This window comes from Protopterus annectens, chromosome 8.part0 (genome assembly GCF_019279795.1).
Source record: "Protopterus annectens isolate FY-2018-M chromosome 8.part0, PAN1.0, whole genome shotgun sequence".
In the NCBI taxonomy this organism is placed as follows: domain Eukaryota; kingdom Metazoa; phylum Chordata; order Ceratodontiformes; family Protopteridae; genus Protopterus; species Protopterus annectens.
In genome coordinates, this window is record NC_056741.1 from 443209211 (window position 1) to 443225952 (window position 16742).

The window sequence follows — 16742 nt, forward strand, 5'->3', positions numbered from 1 at the left end:
TGTGGCAGGTCCATACATATGCTACCATAGTCTAGTACCCCTTCCAAGTGGAGTAAAGAAAAAATACTTACCTTATGATAGCAGGAGTTGAGACACCTGTAGTTCACAGCTGACTCGGTCTGATGCACACAGTACACAGCTGATACATGGTTAAGTACAGGTTGTGTGGGCTGGCTGACATCATTTTTAGTATATGTATGTGTGTCAGAGTATAGGGCCCTCCGTTGTCAGTGCATGTGCTATGCCTTGTCTCTTGGCCAAGGCCAGGCCATACTGGTCATGCCTACATCTGCCTACAGGTAGAACCTCAGGGGGTTCCTCCTCCATGTCCCTCTGTGGGTGTGGCTGTGGGGACATATGCACTGGTAGGGGGCTGTGTATCCCTTACTTTTGCTGATCCTGCTGCAGCTGTTTCCGCAGGATCATATTGTGTAGCATGGCACATGCTGTGAACATTTGTGCACATGTGGCTGGAGAGTACAGCTGGACTCCATCTGATATATTGAGGCAATGGAACTTTGACTTGAGCAGCCCAACACACACTCTGTGATGTTCCTAGTTTGTGTGTGTACCTCATTATGACATTTTTCAGTAGGTGTGTGTGTGCATTTCTGATGGGTGTCATCATCCATGGTTCCAGTGCACAGCCAGCATCCTCCAGTAAATGGCCACGTGGGATGTCCCCCCTAGCAAACATCTGGTGCAGCTATGATGCGTGCCATATATGGGAGTCGTGATAACTGCCAGGGCTGCCAGCACACACATTGATGATAATGTCCTGGGCATTGCACATGACCTGGCAGTTGATAAAGTAATACCCCTTGTAGTTGATGTAGACCCTACCCTTGTCACTGGGTGGTGCCTTGATGTGTACAGGAGTGCAATCTGTGGCACCCAGTACCTCAGGGTAGTGTGCTACATGGTAGAAGAGTCGCATACTGCTGGCCCTCTCCTCAGGGGTGTGGGATAAATAAATGTGCTCACTGGCATGTAACATCATGGCATCCAGGAACTTTTAGAGTACCCTGGATGCTGACACCTGTGAAATCACCATCATGTCCCCAGTTTGTCTTTGGAAAGTACCTGTAGCTAGTATCCTAAGGGCTACACATACCTTTGTTTCCACTGAAAGGGGTTCCCCTCTGTTGGCTCTGGGTCTGAGTTGAGGGTGGCAGAGCTCAGTGAGCTGAAGTAGTACGTCCCTGTCCACCCTGTAGCGCTCTACAGTTTCCAGCTCATGTAGCTCCTGGAAAGTTTCCCTGGGCCTGAATACTCTTCCCCTTCTCAGTCTGGGCCTATTGTCAGCAGCAGCATCAGCACTGACCTCAGCATCCAGCACATACAGATGCAGCAGACCTGCAGCAGCCCATAGTATTTCCTCAGTTAAAATTCCCAAGTCCGTACTCCACCGGTGCAGAGTATGGGGGAAAAATCAGACTGTAGGGTGTATGCATTCTCTATAGTGCTCTGCCCTAGGTAGAGCCTGTGTGACTGGCTACCTATGATGCATTCCACCTGCCAAGTACATCATTAAGGAGTTTTAATGGCCTAGTTTAAGTGTGACAGTGGTCATCTGTAATTAATATATCATTGGCTTTCTCAGACTTTTTTTTTTGACAGCCTTCCCAGCTTAGCACTGTGGCATGGCACGCAAACCCATGCAACAAACATAAACAATGCTCAGCAAGCAGTAGACAGACCCCCATGGCCAGGCACACTCAGCACAGTGGCACACTGTGCAAACATACTGAAACACGTGCCTTGAAGGTAAACAAAGCTTAGCAGTCATGGACACATCCTCCTGCTCAGCAGAGCACCGTGCCACACAAACAGGCACTGCTGAGCTGCAATGAGCTTAAAGGACTGCGGATACACCCCCTTTTAATGTCAGCTACCTCTTCTGGTGACACCAGCATAGTTCTGTGCCTACATGGATGGGATCTGTGGACACAGATACCCATTTGTGCTATTCAGTAAACTCAGCTCATCTGTATAGAGATCCGTGCATAATACCTGGAAAGTACATGGTTCCAGAGCCTGTCTCAGCAGCAACCACAGCAGTCTACCACTGTACATACTTCACACAGGGTCCTATAATGCATTACTGTCACATACTATTAATCCGGTTTTCGACTCTTTTTTTATTTTTATTTTTTCATTAAAGGCATGTTTGCGCACTGTAGTGCTCTGTTATAAAATAAATTTACATTAATTGACATTATTTTCTATAAGGTTTTAGACACACGGTAGATAGTTTTGTACATATCTGTATCTACTAAACTATTTCTACCACTGTAAGTCACTTTTACAGACCCTAGTGTCAGTTTTACATCCTGTACACAGAATTTTTGTCTGCAGGACTGCCTTTCTGTTTGCTGAATCACTCTACCACTCTCATTTGTATGCAATTCACCTGCTTATGAGGTGATTTGCATACCACAGACACTTTCATGTTTGCACACTCATGCACGCTCCTCAGCTCCGTTTACTGGATTGCATGGCTGCTTACTTCCATGTAAGCACCGTGCCATCATGTCTCTATGTAGGCTTTATCAAATTCCCCTCAGTAACATGAACTTTTCACTAAAAACATCTTTTATGGGTAAATATCAAAGGTTAAAGGTCTGATAAAGAAACCTATTACACCTAATCCATGTGATGTCTTGCGAAGTCTGCTTATCACCTGTGTTACTCCTATGATAGAATATTACAGAATATAATTTGCTGTTTTGCCATTTTTCAAAGGGTGATTTACTGGGTTTGGGATTTGTTCAAAGAAAGTTCACTAGGAAAATTGTTGATTGTAGTAATATGAAGTACAACCAGAGGCTGCAAAACTTAAGGTTATACTCTTCTGGTTATAGACTGGTGAGTGGCAAATTACATTTCAGATATAAAACATTACTTCATAAAGAACTAAAAATATTACTGAATACAGAAATTGCACATATTAAGGCAAATCTAAGAGGAAATAACTTGACATTTAGGATAGTGAAAAGTAACATAATGAGGAAAACAAAGTTTGTTATTCAATCTATTGTTAAATTGTGGAATAAGTTGCTGCTATCAGTCAGGAAGTGTCCATTGTAGGAATCCTTAAGCTAGCATTTAAACTGCAGGATTAGTCACTTGCATATTCATGTACCATGCAGTGTGTTTTTGTATTGTCATCAGGTCTTAATGTAGTATACCTAAACCCTTGATTACTTGATACAAAAAATACCCATACTGCAGTCCAGGTAAACATTTGCCCATTTGAATATATCAAAACTGTAGTACTGAGAGATGCTTGGACTTCTAATGTTGCTTAAATAAAACTTATCCTTTTACTAACATGCATAGAAAATTAATACTTCCTCTTCCATGAATGATAAGTCTATTAACATTTAAAAAGCATGCTCATGTATGTTAAAGAACATAAGGATCTTAACTTTTTCTACAAGCTCCTGTGACAGAGTGTTATTTAGCTGTTAGAACGTCTCATCTCAGCATGTAGCTGCCAAATTTCCTTGTAACTTTTGTGGTCAGACATGATGAATCAATTATAGGAGGGTCTGCAGTCATAAAACCAATGTCATCTATTTTCTCTTGATCAGAGTTTGTGATGTTAACGAGTGAAATCAATTAACTGTTTGAGCTGGGTCAACAATACGTTTTTGGCAACTCATAGGCGAAAAAGTTACGTTTGATTTCTATGTTGTTTGTCTCCTAGGCCCTTACTCTTTTTAACTTGCAATGACTTACTAGGAGACGGTGAAGTATTCTTATTCATTTGAAAGCAAAGCCTCTTGAGATGATAATTACAGTGAAGCTGTATTTGTATTTGTAGAGTATTTGTAGAGTATTCATATATATTGTGCATATGTATATGGATTGACATTTTAAGACTAATGTATGCTGTTGCTCTTTTAAGAATGTGCATATACCATAATGCATTGCCTTATCAAACTTGAATTATTTACATGTCAGATGTCAAAGTGTTAACATTGTTCCTGCTAAGCTGCCATTTCTTTTCTAGTAAAGGTTATCTATTGTTCAGACCAATGGCTTATCCTGACATGTTTTAGTGTAGCAATGAAAATAACTGTGTTGCATTAAGAGGGCATTTTTTACAACCTCTTTAAAGGATAACTTCTCTTTCTGCTGAAGTCTTTGCTGGACACCTTGATCCAGGGCAAAATTATTTGAAGTTTCTTCTACTTCTGCTAGGAGAGGAAATTATTAAAGCTGGTAGCTACCTTTAGTGCAGGTCTGTCCACAGTAACATAACTGAACTGTCTGCCTCATATAACAATGTTATCTAATCAATGGGGAAAGATCTTTCCTTGGAGTTAAAGAGTTAAAGAGTTGTAATATAATTTGGCATAATTCTCACTCCACAGCTACCAGTCCTCGAGTGTCGTCTCAACATGTTTGATTACCTCAGGAGCCCTTCACTGACATTAAAATCTAAGCACTTAATCATTATTTATGTTGAACTGCAAAATTAAATAATTTTGATTAACTCTAGGAGCTCTGTCTCTATAATAGGCACCAAAGGAGCTGCCAAAATTATTTTAAATTTTTCTGTAAAGAAGCATATGAAATCTTTCCATGCACCTAAGCCAAAAACATAAAGGTTGTTCCTTCACATCTGATTTTCAATGCCTTCTCTTCTGCTGTCAATCCTAAGTGAAAAAGATTGCAATTCTTTGAACTCTGTAGAATGGCTAGAAGAAATGGATCATTCAGCTGGTGCACTAGGTGCTCCTTCAGCTGTTAGATTTTCAGCTCATGACTGGCTGTAGTGTTTTTAATCACTTGAATATCACTCATAACTACTTGCATGGTGCATCTAAGGAGTTATATGCTAATTCTGATGGCTTTAATGGCCTCTGTCAGCACATTCTGTCAATGCAATGTCTTCCACTTTGTGTTTTAACAAGAGTTCCACAATGAGGGTAAAACCACTGCCTTCATCAAAACAGTAGTTCAAAATGGATGAAACACAGCAAACAATATTTTTTGCAGCAATGTGTTGCCAGCAATCAAGTTATATGATGATAAACTATAAAAGAAAAAGTATTAATGACTTAGATGATAGGAGAGCTCATGATGATGATTTATTGCATGTCACTATGCATCCCTTTATTGCCCAGACAAATAGTCATCTTTATAGAATAAACACTGCTAAGTAAAACTCAGCTTTATTTCATACCCTTAAAAGAACTAACCCCTTGGGTGTCTGCCTCAGTGATCACATGGGGGGGGGAGTTAGGTAGGGAATGAAGGGTCTGGATTGCAGTATACATGTGATGAATGGGTGAGTGTTTCTGTGAGTATGATTGCCTATAGTAAGATTTGTTTGTTGATAAATGGATATGAGTTAATGTGTGGGAATGACTAGGAGTGTGTGTGTGTGTGTGTGTGTGTGTGTGTGTGTGTGTGTGTGTGTGTGTGTGTGTGTGTGTGTGTGTGTGTGTGTGTGTGTGTGTGTGTGCGTGTGTGTGTGCGTGTGTGTGTGTGTGTGTGTGTGTGTGTGTGTGTGTGTGTGTGTGTGTGTGTGTGTGTGTGTGTGTGTGTGTGTGTGTGTGTGTATGCATGGATGTCTGAATATATGTATGTGAGTGAGTGTAGGTAGGTTTCTTTGCTAATGCAATGCAATGCATGGGCCACAAGAATAATTAGAAGTTATGTACTTACCATAACGTTCCATCTGAGTAGGTGTATTCATTTGTCTGCAACCTGTAGGTATGGATCCGATATCGGATCCGAACCGGCATGGTTTATCCAGCTATGGATCCGAGCTCCTAGCTCCTCCCCTCACCCATAATGCCCTGCTCTCCCTACATGACCTCAGATCGAGTTTGCCTTGTATCAAATACCCTAATCAAAGGGTAACACATTCTATGCAGGAAACTGACAAGGCCAGAGGGATAGGAGGGTGGGATGGTTGCAGACAAATGAATACACCTACTCAGATGGAACGTTATGGTAAGTACATAACTTCTAAATCTGAAGTAGGAGATTCATTTGTCAGCAACCTGTGGGACAGAATCCCCAGCTACCTGAATCTTGGGCGGCCATCATGGAAGGATATTCCGGAGCACCGCGGAGCCAAAGGATGCTCTACCTCTAGACGTGATATCCAGCTTGTAATGAGAAATAAAGGTATGAGATGAAGCACAAGTGGCCGCTGAACAAATGTCATCCAGAGGTATCCTAGCCTTAAAGGCTGCTGAGGTAGAAACAGACTGGGTTGAATGAGCATGGACTCCGTCCGGTGCGGGCCTCCCAGAAGCTTGGTAAGCTAATAGACTACACTGGGAAATCCATCGTGACAAGGAGACTTTGGAAATTGGTTTACCCAGATTGAATTTGGCAAAGGAAATGAACAACTGATCAGATTGCCTGTGACCAGCTGTCCTGTTAAGATAAAAATGAAGCTGCCTATGAACATCTAATGAATGCAGCTTGTACTCGCCTTTGTTCTGATAATTAGGAAAGAAAACGGGGAGGTTGATGGACTGATTAATGTTTGCTTCCGAAGCTACCTTAGGAAGAAACGAGGGATTGATCCTGAGGTACACACGGTCCGGATGGAAGATCAAGTAAGGTGGCTTTATGGAAAGGGCTTGAAGTGCCGAAACTCTTTTGGCTGAAGAAATCGCTACTAAAAATGCAGTCTTAAGAGATAAGAATTTTAGATCTACAGTGGCCGCAGGCTCGAAGGGGGGAGCAGTCAAGGCCTGAAGAACCAAGGAAAGATCCCATGGTGGAACCGCCTGCTTGACAGGAGGTCTAAGCAGAAAGGTGCCTTTTAGGAAGATTTTACATAACTTGGCAGACATAAGAGGCCCAGATTCATGACCAACATGATAATGAGAAATGGCCGCTAGCTGAACTTTGACCGTGGAACTACTGGCGCCATCATTAAAAAGAGTAGTAAGGAAATCTAGGACCATGGGAAGAGGTACTGTGAAGGGATCTAGACCTTGTCGCTCCGCCCAAATGGAGAATCGCTTCCATTTACTGCGGTAAGTTTTTCTGGTAGAGGGTTTATGCGCCGCTACCAGGATAGCCTTAACGGGAGACGAAATACCGGGAGTCCTGATTAGGAGTGGAACTGGAGCAGCCAAGCAGTCAGCTTCAGGTTGTCCAGGTTCGGGGATGGTAGGTTCGATGGGTGTGTTATCAGATCCGGGGTGGGATCTAGAATCCAAGGTGGATTCACTGAGTGAGACCTTAGGTAAGGGAACCAGATCTGCCGAGGCCAGAATGGGGCTTTGAGGATCATTCTGCACCCCAACCGAGAGGCTTTCTGAAGAACCTGGAGCATCAGAGGCAGAGGGGGGTATGCGTAAAGAAGACCGGGAGGCCAAGCATGCACCAGAGCGTCTCTCAGGGAATCCCCTGGAGGAGGGATTAGAGCAAAAAAACTGTCGCACTTGGTGTTTAAGGGAGAAGCAAAGAGATCGCAACAAGGAGTTCCCCACAGTGCAAAGATACATTTCTCTACTTGAGCATTGAGAGACCACTCGTACGGGGAGAGAATGGTGCGACTGAGCTTGTCCACAAGGATGTTGGACCGACCCAGAATATGCGTTGTGATGAGAAAGCGGTTGGTGGAGATCGCCCATTCCCACACTCTCATGGCTTCCCGACATAAAGGGTAAGACCTGGTTCCCCCCTGTTTGTTGATGTACCAGACCACTGACATGTTGTCTGACTGAATCGCAATTGTTCCCAGGGGAAGAAAGGCCTGCAGTGCTTGCAACGCCAAGAGCACGGCCCTCATCTCCAGAACATTGATATGCAGGGAGGTCTCTGAGTCGTTCCACGTGCCTTGGACCGTCCGTCCCGCAAAATGCCCCCCCCCACCTGAGGCGAGATGCGTCCATGGTCACCGTGGCGAGGGGGGGAGATGCACAAAAGGGGCAGCCTCCTTGGAGATCCTCTGAATGGAGCCACCACAAAAGAGACCGCTTGCAAGCCTTGCTGATTGCAATGGGGTGATGCAGGGGAAGAGAAAGGTAAGAGCATTGTACTTGAAGTGTCCACTGAAGTACCCGCATGTTCAAGTGGGTGAGCGGGAGAAGAGAATTTGCTGCCGCCATGGACCATAGTGCCCTCAGGACCAATTCCGCCGGAACTGAGCTGGAGTGGAGGATGGCCCGCACCTGGAGTCGTAGATTCCAAATTCTGTCGGTTGTGCGGAAGGCTCTTAACTTCCTTGTGTCTAACCTGGCACCTGTGAAATCTATCAGCTGAGTAGGGGCCAGGTTGGATTTCCTATGTTTATTGTGATACCTAGCCAGGGAGCTAGCTGAAGAAAGGAGTCTCTTGCCAAAGATAGTAGATGCCTTGTTGGGGCGGTGAGAAGCCAGTCGTCCAGGTACGGAAAGACCTGCACCCCCTGAAGCCTCAGGTGGGCCGCAACCACTGCTAATACTTTGGTGAACACCCTGGGGGCTGTGGTGAGACCAAAGGGAAGGACCCTGAACTGGTAGTGACTGGCTCCCAGCCGGAAGCGAAGAAACCTCCTGGACCGTCTGTCCATTAGTATGTGGTAGTATGCATCCTTGAGGTATATAGAGCACATCCAGTGATTCTCTCCCAGAAGGGGGAGGATAGATTGTAAAGTGACCATCCGGAACTTCTCCTTGGGAACTGCCAGGTTTAATAGGGACAGATCTAAAATGGGTCTTAGGTCCCCCGTCTTTTTTGGCACTAAAAAGAACCTGGAGTAAAACCCTGATCCAATCTGGTCTGGGGGGACGGGCTGGATGGCTCTTTTGCTCAGCAGATAGCCAATTTCTGCTGAAGCGGCCTCCCTCTGATCGGGTGGAACGTTGGGGAGGGATTTTGGTCTTGGGACGTGAAGAAAGGGGATTTTGTATCCTCTGGATATAATACGGAGGACCCAGTGGTCTGTTGTTATGGACTCCCATGCCGCTAGGTGCTCCGAAAAACGTCCCCCGACTGCCTCCAGAGTGGAGCAGTCGGGCAAACCCTCAGGGTTGCTGCGCGGGCTGCTCAGAGAAAGGTTCTCTGGACCCAAAATTCCTGGGAGCCCCTCTGCCCCTGGGGTGGCGTCCGCCCTGTCCTCCTCTGCCACGGAAGGACTGGTTGTCCGGATTGGGTTGGGATTGCTGTGACTTCCGGAACCACATTTTCTTCTGGCCCTTTTGGTTCCTAGAGTAGGACCTCTGGGGCACAGAGAAGCAGACTCCGACGGCAGACAGCGTCTTCCCGTCCTTCTCGCTCTGGACCAAGGTGTCGCGAACCGTCTTGCCAAAAAGGGCAGAACCATCAAAGGGGGCGTTTGCGAAAGATGCCTTGAAGGGCTCCGTGAAATAGCAATGGCGGAGCCAGGCCTGGCGTCTCGTGACTAGGCCTACTCCTGCAGCTCTAGCAGCTCCCTCAGTAGCATGGGAAAGCAACCGCATAGAGGTATTTGTCACGGACCGAAGAGTGGCCATACGGGTGGAGTGCAAAAGTTTGTCCTCCTCCGACATGGACTCTGGGGGGGATGCAGCGTATTATTTAATAAGATCGCGCTGCATCCTAATAACATGTGCCAGATAGTTGAGTGCCCTCACTGAGAAGGTTGCTGAACTAAACATTCGCTTCCCCAAGCGGTCCATCATCCGAGACTCCTTGCTAGGAGGATGGACTGAGGGACTCTCCTGGGCGAGTTCCCTCTTGGTGGCTGCTGCCGTCAACATGGCATCTACTAGAGGACCCTTACTCCAGTGGGCACGGTCAGCAGTGGGGCTGAGAATCCTGTCTGGCCTTTTGGGGATTGGCTCCATGGTGTCCGGTTCCTTCCACGCCCTGGTGGTAATAAGGTCCACCAGGGGGTCGGCAAGAGGGGACACCCAAGAGGTAGATGGGCCCACTTCGAATGCCTCCAAGAACATGGACTCGTCTGAAGAAGACTTTGGGGCAGACCACCCACCTCTTATACGAAGCATTTCCATGATGTCTCCAAAGGAGACATCCTCGGGGAGTGATCTTGGGGAGCCTTCCCCTTCCTCCAAGTCCGTGTCTTCAGTTAAAGACTCGGGGGAGTCTATGTGCCTCCTTTTACACGTGTGCTTGTGAGGTGCCTCCTCGGGGGGCTGTCCGAGGAGCCCTCGCAAGCAGTGTCTAGTTCCACAGGAACTGCTTGGGGCATCGAAATGGGCTGTCCCAGTGGCCGGGTGACGGAAGCCTGACCCAGAGCAGATGGAGTGCGGGACGGAGCCGAAGCAAGTGTCGGGGGTCCAGAAGCCCTCAACAGAGCCCTCTCCACTACATCAAAAGCCAAAGGAGAGCCGGCCTCGACTAAAGGATCTGACAGTCGGCTCCCCCTCGGATCCGAGGAGTGGATCAGAGCCGGCACTGAGCCCCTCGGATCCGAGGGACCAGTGCGCTCCGACACGGATGGCACTGAAGGCACACTGAGTCCCTCAGATCCAAAACTCAGGCCAAGGCTCCGAGAGGCTGGATCCAACACACTCGAGGGCAGGGTCGGATCCGAAGTAGCCAGTAGTATCGGAGCCAACCCACCCCCAGCTCCAAAGCTGCCCAGCTCCGAGCGCTCCGAACCCAGGTAGCGGGTCGGAGAAGGAGCTATGGGCTTGAAAAAAGGGGTCGAGCTCCCCCCCGAGGGGGGAGACAGGAGCACTCCCATCTGCATCTGGGCCTGGATGAACCTTTGCATCATCCAGTCCAGATCGGCGTCAGAAAGACTATAGGTCGACCTCGAAGAGGCTACCGAGGTAGGCCTTGAGTACCGCCTCAATAGCCTCGAAAGAGGTCGGGTCTCCTCCTCCTCAGGTCCCGGTGAAAAGGTCGGGGACCAGAGCTGAGGAGGAGGAGAACCAGTAGCTAGAGAGGCCGGAGGAGAAGCCCGCTTAGCCGGCGGGGCCGAGAAGGAGGTCTCGGCCCGCCGTTTGTGGTGCTTCTTTCTCCGGTCCTTCTTCCTAGCTTCCCTGTCCTCCGAACCCATAGAGGGAGTTTGAGTCCTGGGAGGAGGAGTGGGAGCAGGTAGGGCAGGTACCGCAGGAGCGGTAACTACCAACGGGGCGGAGGCCGAAGCCGAGTCGGGGGCAAAAGTCCCGACAAGACCAGCTTCGACCTCCGCTCCTTCAATGCCCTGGGGTTGAACCCTGCACAGATTGAACATCCAGAAGTGAGGTGTTCAACCCCAAGGCATCGAACGCACCGAGTGTGGCCATCCGCAGGGGACAGCTTATGGCCACACTCGGAGCATTTCGAAAAAATCGCCTTTGGGGCTTCAGACATTTTTTTTTTTTTTTTTTTTTTAAACAAAAAATAAAACTAACAAGTTAACCAAAGTTAACAATCCAGTCACACTACAGGCCCCAAAGAAACCACGCACACACAAACTACGCTACCAGCGAGGGGAGGGAATTACAAAAAAATTAGTAATTTAACCAAAAACAGTTTAAATGGGTGGGAAACCTAAAACTTTCACACAAAGGAACTATTAATAGACCAAAAAACCCTTAGTAAAATACAAAATTTTCACTTAGCTGAAGGAGCTCGAAGATCAAGCTGTCACCATGAACGCGGCAAACTAGATCTGAGGTCATGTAGGGAGTGCAGGGCATTATGGGTGAGGGGAGGAGCTAGGAGCTCGGATCCATAGCTGGATAAACCATGCCGGTTCGGATCCGATATCGGATCCATACCCACAGGTTGCTGACAAATGAATCTCCTACTTCAGATCACTAGGTCATGTCTAGCAATGATAATGAGCTTATGAGGTGTTTCTCACTGTGGTCACATCTGTCTTTGAATCGCACTTTCTTGCCATAGGGCTAATTTTCTAACTTGCATCAGATGTTTAGCACAAGAGGTGAACATTTTTCTGAATTCTGGGGGTATATACCCTAATAGCATGAATAATTGATATTTATTGGTAAATTGCAGGTATGTGTTTAATAGGATTTTCTACCCCCACTCCCTTTTCATTTTAGGGATAGAAGTGAGAGCAGTTGAAAAAGCCCTGTGAAGTGTAAGAGCTACATACTTGTCTGCATTACTAGTAGACTATCAAACTGCTGAATGATGATATAAACTGCTTTCAAGAGGGATAGAGCAGGGTATATACAGGCTATGATCCCAAGAATCTTCTTTGTTGGAATTGTCCTTTCCCTAGAAAAGTAGAAAGTAATGGGGACTGCTGACCCTGGAAAGATGTTTGGCAACAGAACCTTTCTAGTAAAAGTCTTTAACTAGTAAGAAAGCTCCTGGAAAACTAAATGGTAGAGTACAACATACTTGTTTGACAGTAGGCATAGTCTTCTGTTTCTTTTCTGTGTCTCTTTAAATGTTACCCACTGCTATCCAAAGTGTCTGTGGAAACTCATGAATCTAATAATAACATATTGGATTATCTGGCATTTCTCAATATGGAAGCTTTTGCAATACCACCCTTGAGGATAATGTAGCCACTGGATCACATGCACATTCCTATCTGGTCTGACATGGAAGTCATCCTTTCCAGTTTGTCTATCCATTTCTGATAAAAACTGAACATATTTTTGAATTTGGTTCAACATTTGAAGTCTGTCATAACCATATCTACAGAATAATTCTTTAATGTTTATACTTGAGATATATGTGTTGTAGTCTGTCTCAGATGGTAGAGAATTTAGTTGAATAGTACTTTGCTGCTGAATGTAAGATGATAAAGAAAATATAGCAAGATTTGTGTTTTGTTTATTGAATAATTTAGGTTTGTTAGCAGAGGTCCTTTACTTCTTTCGATAGCTTTGTAGTGCAGGTGCTTCTGTGTCTGGATTATGGCAATTTGCTTGACTAACACATTAGAAGGTGTCCAATAAATGTAAGATAGAATACTTTTATCTGTTTTAAATGCACCATTTCAAGATACTCTATCTTTGGGGAAAAAATGGTCCACAGTGGGTTGCCTAAAATATTTCCCCATGTAAGTATTAGTTTCTGTAAATGCTATCTAGATCACAAATACAGGTCTGAGAGAAAGTATCCTATTTAAATACATTTATGACATGTAAAAGTATTTATTTTCATTAGAAAATACAAATGGAGGTCATTTTACCTACTCTTGTTTACTAGTAGACCTTCAAAAATACTAGAAAACTTTCTGTTGTAACATACTTAATAGAAGACCAGTGATGGTCCAGTTGATTAACTGATGTCTAGCTGCTGCTGTAAAACAAAGAAAAACACAATTTGGGAAATAGTTTGCAGTCAAAAGCCAAAGGCATTAGTAGCTGACAAGAAGATGGGAACAGTGGGAGTACTGCCAGTGAGCCATCTTTCAGGGTTAACTGTGCAGATGGCAGCATAGAAGTTTCAACAAAATTCAGTTGCAGTTCCTGCATATGCAGAATAATTGTACTGGCTCTAAAGCTGGAACCAGTGCTGGTTTGACCTTTATTTTAAAAGGTACTTGGACTGATGTTAGCAAGTCTCTTTTTGGTGGTTTCATGACCCACTCTTGGGAGCCATATGTCCTTTTTTTGGTGGCTTCATAACCCACTGTTAAAATCCATAAAACTAAACCCCCATCCATTAGACAACTCAAAGAAGATTTATGTTTTTTTTTCACTTTCCTGTGGCTGTCTCTTTCTCCATTTATTATACATTTTTATTTCCTCCTCCCTCCATTTTACATTTAGTTTGTTCCTTTGATTTATAAGAATATTTCTTTTTTAATTGGTTCTGTATTCTCTTTAACCTGTTTGCTGTTAAACAAGATGAACATACATTAAGCCTTCTTAAGGTAGTGGATTTATTGAATTCTTAGCACAATGTAAAACTCTTAGGATGTTATTTATAGTTTTCACACAAAAGCATAAAGTCAACTTGTGCTGTTCATGCATTTGTGCAGCAAAGATGTAGTTCATACAGGTCATTTATGTTTGATTCACAGTGGCCATAAATAAACTTAAGCAAGTGAACAAATAATGAGATTCTAATGAGAAATTATGTAAATCCTCACATGCTAATAAGTCCTTTTCCCACCTGTTCGTGATTCATAGTCCTAATTTGACATCTTTTTTCTCACTGTGAGCAGATTTGTTATAAAAGGTAGAATCGAGCCTTTTCTATCCACTTTGAAATCAGCAAAGATTCTTTCCCTTGCAACTAGCATTGCTATTTTCCACTATGAGCTAACTATCTTGGCAGATCCAAAAATTGCTTACATCCAGAAGCACTTGCGACCAAGAAGGTAGAGATATAGACAGAGAATAACTCATCTTAATTTTGATAATCAGGAAATACTTGACAGATTTTGGGTGGATATGGATATTGTAAGGCTCTTAGTGAAAATGCATGGCCCACCACAGGGGTACTGGGTGGATGTGTGGCCTTCCTATCCCTGCAGATACTAAGGTACATATAGCCCTCATTATACTTGCCATGGGTATCTTCCAGAGCCAGACTGAGGACACAGTGGGCATCTTATAGGCTTTGAGGATACTTCAACAGTCCCTGGATGTACTTTTGGCATGTGTGGATCAATTCATCTATTTCCCAGTGTCACCTAAGGACCAAACCTAGACTTTATGTGGCTTTTATGAGGTAGCATGTTTACTTGAGGTGCTTGGTGTGATACCATGTTGCAATTAGAGCCCCATCTGGTCCATAGTGGGAGTGGTACTGCGATAGGAAGGGTTACCCTTCCATCAACTGCCAAGTAGTATATGATACACATGATTTCCATACCTGGCACACCTGCTCACTCTACAGCCTCTTCCTTCATAAGAGGTTGACTGGTGGTCATGTTGTGGATAAGTGTAAAAAATATTTTGGTCTTATCATTTAAGTAGTTATTCATGTTAAAATGCATTGCTGAATAGTAAACCACTGTTTCTTTGTTTTGTCTCCCCCTTTCTCTCTTCATTTTCAGGTGATGTTGGATATCCACTGGAACCTCTGCTCATGTCACCACTGAGAAGTCCAAGTGGAGCTGTGGAAGATAATTTTAATACAGCCCTGTCACAGACATGTATTGTCATCAAGAGAGTGTTTGCATGTTGCAAAGCAGACTCAGATGCCTGCATGAGTCTTGGGGTGCTATTCAGTATGACCCAGCTACAGCCTGCATGATGTTACCTGCCTGTTGCATTCTGCGTAACATAATCATGCGCCATTCTGGTAGTAAAGTGACCCAGGCTGTCACTGCAGCTCCCAGTTCCACTCTTACTATAACTAATGATGACCATCCAGCAGGAGTAGTAAGGGACACCATCAGGCAGGTTTCTGCATGACACACGTCTGTGAAGGTAAACAGAAGACATCTACTCCAGAACTATGGACCATGACGTTCAGGTCAGTCTTTTTCCTTTTTTCTGTAAAAAAGCACATACTATTAAGTGATAACTTGCTAAAATTTCAAGCTTGTCTAAACACTGAGAACACTGCTGCCTATGCAGAACTGTTCACAGAAACACTATACAAGCATGTTAGTACCCAGCAGGAATAAGTACAGAGCTAACTCAAAAAACAAACCACCCTGGTGGAATCACAACATCAACAAGCTGTATAACATGAGGAAAAAAATCATGGCAAAAATTTGTAGGTTTAGTGCCCCAAAAGCACTCCCGTAAAATTAAATATCTCAGAGGACAAAGAAACACTACCAAGTTAAATCTGATGTAAATTTGGCCTTCCAGGCCAAGGACAACCACAAGGCAATCTTTAGCTATCTCCACAACATCAAAGGCAATAGACAATTGTGCCATTGTTAATGGAACCACCTATACTGAGTCAAAAATATATAGCAAATCTACTGGTAGACAAATTCAGCTCTAACTTTATCAGTTTCTCACCTCCAGGCTTCCTCTCATGAAATACCATCAAATATAACTCCCCCTACTATCAGTAGGGAACAGGTCTTCAGTGCTTTCTCTAACCCAAGAGCACTGTGTCAATATACCCCAACAATATCCCAGGTTGCCTTCTACATAGCATGAAATGACCTATCAGTTTACTGGAATCACTATTTAACTGTAGCCTCCAAACAGGTTTCGTACTGTACAAATGGAACAGCAACCATCATCCCCCTGCACAAAGGTGGGCCATCTACAGATAGTGGAAACTAGATACCAGTAAGTCTCACTATTCTGACATGCAAAACCGTGGAAAGAATTATCATGCAAATGATCAATAATGACATAGGAAACATCTAGACACTTGACCACACCCAGATCAAGGAGTGTCATGCCCACTCAACCTGGTAGACTTGTTTGAGAAGGTCACCAAAGGCATGATGAGGGCAAAATGGATCACACTGCCCATCTTGACCTGGCCAAAGCCTTTGACACAATACTCCACTCAGGCATTGTTGACATACTCAAGAAGTTAGATATAAGCCCTTGTGTCAACTGGTGGATAGCCATCTGGCTCACAGACAGGATCCAGCTAGTTAGAACTGCAGAGTCCACCTTTACAAAGAGGCCATTCATCAAAGTCCTAGGACTGCTACTTTTTGTCATCTACTTCTCTGAAGTGAAAGCCAATCAGGAGCAGCCATAGTATCCCACACCAACACTGATATTCTCCAAAAAGGGCTAACAAAGACAAATAGCTGATGTCAGAGCCATGGACTAAGCATAAATGCCAAGAAATCCATAATAGTATCCTTCAGGAAGTCACCCACCCTGGTAATTATTATATTGACAACACACATCTAAGAGATGACCCAATAGTCTGGGACTTGGGGACACATATAGACAGTAATCTACCCTTTAACCATC